Source organism: Aedes albopictus, chromosome 2, assembly GCF_035046485.1.
Source record: "Aedes albopictus strain Foshan chromosome 2, AalbF5, whole genome shotgun sequence".
NCBI classification, from domain to species: domain Eukaryota; kingdom Metazoa; phylum Arthropoda; class Insecta; order Diptera; family Culicidae; genus Aedes; species Aedes albopictus.
Window position 1 is genome coordinate 130,640,168 of NC_085137.1, and position 6,572 is coordinate 130,646,739.

Sequence of the window (6,572 nt, forward strand, 5' to 3'; positions counted from 1 at the left end):
GCATATCTCCTTGAAGCGATTTGCGCTTTGGATATTTACTAGAAAAAGTACTGAACCGATTTCGATCAAATTTTTACCACTTAATTGATACTATGTTGAGAATATCGAGTGAAATTTTCAAACGTTTTGATGAGGGAACAAAAAAGTTATAATCCAAGCAATTTTTTGAGATGGGTGCCCAAATTTTTTTAAATCTCATTTTATGATATCGACAATATCTGCGCCAATACTCAATCGATTTTAATGAAAATTTTATGGTATTAGCTACACATAATTTACTATTCATGGTCAAAAAGTAGCTATTTTGGCGAACGCAATCAAAAGTTATACAATATTTTCTGTGTGCCAATTTTATCGTGGACACCCTTTATAAAGCGAATTTCAGAAGCATCGCAGAGGAATTTCAGAAAGATTCACGGACGTTCCAAGGGGTTTAACTTTTTTTTTTCAAATTGATTTCAATGAGATTACGAATGCTTCAGGGGCGTTTCGAAGCATTTCTGATAGGGTTATATCAGAGAGGAGGGGGGGGGGGGGGGTGTTTAGGTTTGAGAAAATTTTAGGATATCAGGGGCATTTGAAATGGTTTACGGAGATTTCAAGGGCATTTCAACGACATTATTGAAGTTTCAGGGGCGTTAAAGCACTTCCGGGGCGTTTGAAGAGTTTTCGTCTCTGAAAATCCTCCTAAAACTCCGATGGACCCTATGTAACTCACCTGAGACTTTGCGAAACCATCGAAAACAACTCCGTTACGCTTTAAAAATCCACCAAAAATCCATTACAAATCCCATTACATTACAGGCTGAAGCTGAAACGCTCACGAAATTCCCTTAGAACTGCGTCGGCTCCATGTAACGTGTCTGACACCCTCTGAAACCCCCGAAAACGCCTGCGTTACGCCTCTACTCTGCTCTCCGCAGGATGTCAGTTTACGCTGAAAAGTTGATCGATTGGTCACCACCAACGAGTAACCAATCGATAAACTTTGCAGATCACGAACAGTAGTATAGATAGCTTTAACCTTGATACGCCTAGAGAGCGCCACTTGTGGTGTCGCCTGACGTTAGCATAGAAAAGGAGCAGAGTTGCCATTCTTTATATTTTTATTCTTTGCTATAACCTAGTGATGAAATTTCACATCAAACGACCCATCAACTGCAAACCCTTGATCTACCAAACAACTTTGCCATAGAAACCACCTTTCTAAACACTTTCATATTCCTGGTACACTTAGAGCACAAGAGAGTCATATCGAAATATAAAACAAACGTAGATCTAGTTGTAGTTCAGGGATGCCATATATACAGATTTATCTGTATCATATACAGAGCATCCGTACAGATTTCGTTTTATATGAAATATAGATTTTTAAGCTTGTATGGCAGAGGTTCCCAAACTTTTTGCTACCGCGGCGCCTTTTGAAATTTTCAATATTTTCGCGGCGCACCAACAACTTCTTACAAAGAATTTTAATAATTTTAACACCTTCAGTTCAAAATTTCAAATAAAAATGTCATGCTTTTTTATAATTAAAAAGAAAAAAGAAAAATTGCTTAAAGATTCGCAGAACTTAACACAATTTTCAGATTTCTGAAGGATTGCATTGCAAAACTTTCAATTTTTCTTTAAATAAAGTACGTAGATTACCAAATTTAAGAGAAAATAGATATAAAAATAAATTGTTCAGAAGATTTTAGAACGGCTGATAGTGACGGTGAGAGGTTATGTTTTTGTATTCGGAACTCAAAAAACTCAACTCAACTCAACAACTCAAAAAGGCGTTTTCAGAGTCATGCATGAAATCGATACATAAATTGTCGCAGATTTTTTTTTACGATAAGGAGCTAAACCAGTCTATAGGAGGAAATCTCAATCATAGAGACAAACTAACAGGTTATGATAGTGATGTAAGTAAAAATGTCGTCCCGAAACGTATGAGACAGCACGAAGACCTGGAGATTGACAGTAATTATAGATCACAGTATTAAGGAAAGAACTTTGAATTACAAGCTATTGATAAAATCGAAAACTAAGCCGAATCATAAAAAGTCCAACAATTTGAGAGTCTTACGAAAATTTTCAAAATTCCGGAAATATAAAAAAATGTAAAAATCTAAATGTTTCATGAGGATATTATAAATTCCGGAAAACATTCGTAGACTTTGAATATTTACTATTTTCATTGAAAATTTAGAATAGGGAAACCCCTTTTGAATGACTTTCTTTTGAAGTCTTCCACTAAAAAAAACAAAAACATAGGCATCGAATACAAAAAAGGGTTTGAGGTGACACTAATTTTAAAAAACAATGCAAGACCAGCTAAACATATATTCTGCCTTCAATAACACAGCGCAACATTTTTTTGTCTCAAGAGCAAACTTATGTGTCTCCGAAGGATTTTGGGCCGCTGAATCCGAATCCGGGCTCAGATTTGCTCTACCACGTCACAATTTTGAGCTATACCTCAATTTATAGGGCAAAATATGCGAATTTGGGCTTTTTTGACCGTAAGCCATTAAGCAAGGAAATATCGCATATTTTGTCCTATAAATTGAGGTATAGCTGACGTGTTAGAGCAAATCTGAGCCCGGATTCGGATTCAGCGGCCCAAAATCCTTCGGAGACACATAAGTTTGCTCTTGAGACAGACAAAAAGTTAATTTTTGTTACGCTGTGTAATAAGAGTTTGTTCTTAGTGTTTGGCCCAAGAGCCTGCGGCGCACCTGAGAGATGTTCACGGCGCACCAGGGCACTGCGGCGCACAGTTTGGGAGGCACTGTTGTATGGGATACAGATTACATTATCATTTGAAAAGAAACAACTGATCTACATCAGTTAAAGGAGATCTAGAGCAAAACCGAAGACGTAAAAATGAAGTACCAACCAATCCAAAGCACTTTGCCGAAGACTCCAACCCTCAGGGATGCATATCGAGAACACTAGAGCGTCGTATCGAATGATAAAACTTATCATTTTCAGCAGATCTAGGTCAAAACAAAAGACATAAAAATGTAGCACCAATCAATCTAGACAACTTTGCTGAAGATCCAAACCCGCTCTAGGATGCTTGGCAGGAGCACTGAAGCGCTTGTTCGTCGAGAGCCGCAGTTGATCGTAACTAGGGATGTTCAAGATAGTTGCGAACATTTTGTATTACCTCTGCACTATGCCTTATTAGCAGAAATCACGTTTTGCAGTCATTTTAAGCTGTCACGACCTCAGTTTGGCATTTATACATACAAATATCATATTTTTTAAAAACGTTCCTCACTCCCGCTATTCTGGAGGAAGAATGAGCATCCCCAAAAACATGTATTTTGTATAAAACGAAAGTAGAATAGTTGGGTAAAAGATCTCAGACAGAAAATTGAAAATCGGTTCACAGGTGGCTAAGAACGAGCTGATCAAACTTTTAGCCTTTTAGCAAATATACTATATTAACAATATAGGTCAATTCGCGTTTTCACATACAACGACATGGAGACAACGTTGCCGAATGATTACAGCACCATCTGTTGTCAGAAAAAGTAAATAATTGTATTTTGATCAATTTTAGTTTACCGTGCAATGCGACATTTCTCGAAAAAGCTGTTAGGGGTGTCGAAGTTCATTGTTCCCAAATAATCGATTAATATATATTGTTCGTGTAGTTGAAAATCGGATTTTTTTGACCAGCGAAAATCGCTTTTTCTGCCAAACCGTGCGTCGAAAAAAGTGTGCTGAATAGAGGGCCAGATCCGCTGCCCAGCGCACTACGTCCGACGTTTGGTTTCACGTATGGATTTGGAGAAAACTCGATTGTTCGGGTTTCAACCGCGACGACAATAAGTTATCGATACGCAAACAAAATAATATTTAATTTTAAACATCTGCAAATACAGGGGATAGACAAAATGATCGGGACAGGCAAAATTTTCACTTTTCACAAAATGTTCAACTAGCTGTAACTTTTCGAAAAGTGCATCAAATGTTCTCAATTTTTTACTGTAAGTTCATCAACTAGTCATGTATCAGTGATCCAAATTTCCCAAATTCGGGCCATTTTTCACGAAGTTATAAATATTCTTGGAAAAGGTAAAAATATCCAATAGCCAGGTTTGAGCTTTTATATCTCCGGATTCAATGAACCGAATGCAATAAAATTTTGACCATTTATGACTTATATAAGGCCGGAACAAATAGCATTTTCTTGTTTTGTCACAATACTCGTTGGCTCGCTAAGGGGGAGGACAATAAATAATAAATGTATTTGACGAAGAAATACCCAAACAATTCGGCAAAATCTATAAACCCATCGGATTTGTTAAGAAATTTTCTGTGCAACTCTAATTTCACCTTAAAATTTTAAAATTTCTTGAATAGTTTATTGGTGTCCCCCCTCAAAATGCTGAATTTCGACCAAAATTTTCCAAGGGGGCGGTGACATAAGAGAAAATCTATGAAAAACCGTTGACTTAACTTAAAATTCTTAACGCGGAAGAAAATTATAACGATTAGATATTTTTCTAACAAAACACCAAATTATCCAAAACTTCAACATCGTTCCAAAATTCAAGATGCAAATTATAGTTCATTTAATTTCTCTCTAATTGACTTATATATAAATGTGTTTTGAAGGAAAGTAACAACATAGCCGCCAATAAATTGAAAAAGTAATGGAATGCATATTAAAAATAGACCAATTTGCTAAAAATCGTGAGAAAAATAAAATTGTTATAACTTTTGCTTTTGTTAAAAAATTCAAGTTAAGTCAAATGTTTTTCAATGTTCATTGTATAAGTCATAAATGATCAACATTTCATTGCATTCGGTTCATTAAATCCAGAGATATATAAGCTCAAAGTTGGCTATCGAATAATTTTACCTTTTTCAAGAATTTTTATAACTTCGTGGAAAAAGGCCCGATCTTTCCCAAAATTGGACCACTAATACACAACTAGTTGATGAACTTACAGTGAAAATGTGAGAATATTTGATGCACTTTTCGAAAAGTTACAGCTAGTTGAACATTTTGTGAAAAGTCAAAATTTTGCCTGTCCCGATCATTTTGTCTATCCCCTGTATATCTATAGAAGAATTTGAATGCTCCCTCACCGGCGCCAAAATCCGTTGATATCTAAATTTTATTTTTTTCCCTTAAAATTTACTTATATTTTGCCCTAGTGGTTGCTATTTTTCTTTGACAATGGCTTTTAATATCATCATTCTTTACAGTGATGCCACATACACAGATTTACCTAGAATTACACAGATTTTTTCACATTTTCGCCTACAGATATCTGTGATCACAGATCAAAGATGTTTGCAATAAAAAAGATTTTTAAGATTTTTAAAACATTATTTAATTATTTTAATGATTTTTGTGAAAAAAGCTTTATTATAATTTTCAGGTACTCAAATTTAGGCCTAGGCCAAGCCTCAGGCGCATTGTTTTCAACGTTCTTGTGGTTTCTGATGCTCTTCAGATGCAACCTGGGAGAGTTTTAGTCGACGTTATTCTAAGAAAATTTTTTCCGTTTTTTTTTAACAAATTGTTCAAAAATATTCGGTTTTGGAGACATTAACATATCACAGATTTTTACTAAGATTTTCTGAAATTTCCTACAGATGAAAAAGATTTTTTTGACCAAAATCACAGATGAAAACCGAAAAAAATGTGGCAACACTGATTCTTTATGCCCACGCTAACATATATCGGATTGAATAGCTTACAAAAAATGACCTCTTGGTGAACCGCATCTGCTGTTTCTAGTCTGGCAATTAGTAACTACGTCACATTTCACTTTTAATTAAACAATTAATTTGAAAACCCAATTAAATTCGTTTTTAACAATAACAAGCTGGCCAACTACTAGTAAACTAAACTTAAAACTTGCAAAGCTTCAAACAAGTAAAACGAGCTTGATTCTTTTAGTTCGAGTACTACAAGCTCATCTTTTGATAGATTGGTCAGTCTGTGACTTTTCAGTTCCGGCTGCTCGGCTTGTAATAACTAGGTTATCAGAACAAGTTATGATAAGTAGATTATAACATTGCAGAACGCCACGGATCTAGAAACAGCAGAGCGTAATTGATCAATCGTTTTATCAACGGAGTACACAGCGCCCTCCCCTAAGGATCGGACATTTAGGCCGAAGCTGTAGGTTCTAGATGGCTAGACCAGCGGTATTAGAAACTCACTTCTCATTAAGTCCAAAGTTTGTAACATCGTCGTACTCTGTCAGCGGAGGGAAAGCGCAGATAGGCAACGGGGCCAGAGGATGCGTTGAGATTACAGAATTACAGAATTATCAAGCCAATCTAGACTAGTAATCAGCCAAAATTTCAGCTTTTGTAGATAGTTCCGTTCCAGAGATATATCTTGGGGAAGCTTCAGAACCTGACTCCGAATAATCAAGTCCGGCCTGTATAGGCAAAGTGCACTTTTTTCACTTTTTTTTATCGAGTTCCGCATTGTAGAGAACCAAACGAGCGCTTTTTGAATAGAAGATGTAATTCTCTTTCAGTTGCGAATGACGAACAATTTATTTGATTAAAAATTGCTTTGCCTATGGTGGGCAATCTTCCGG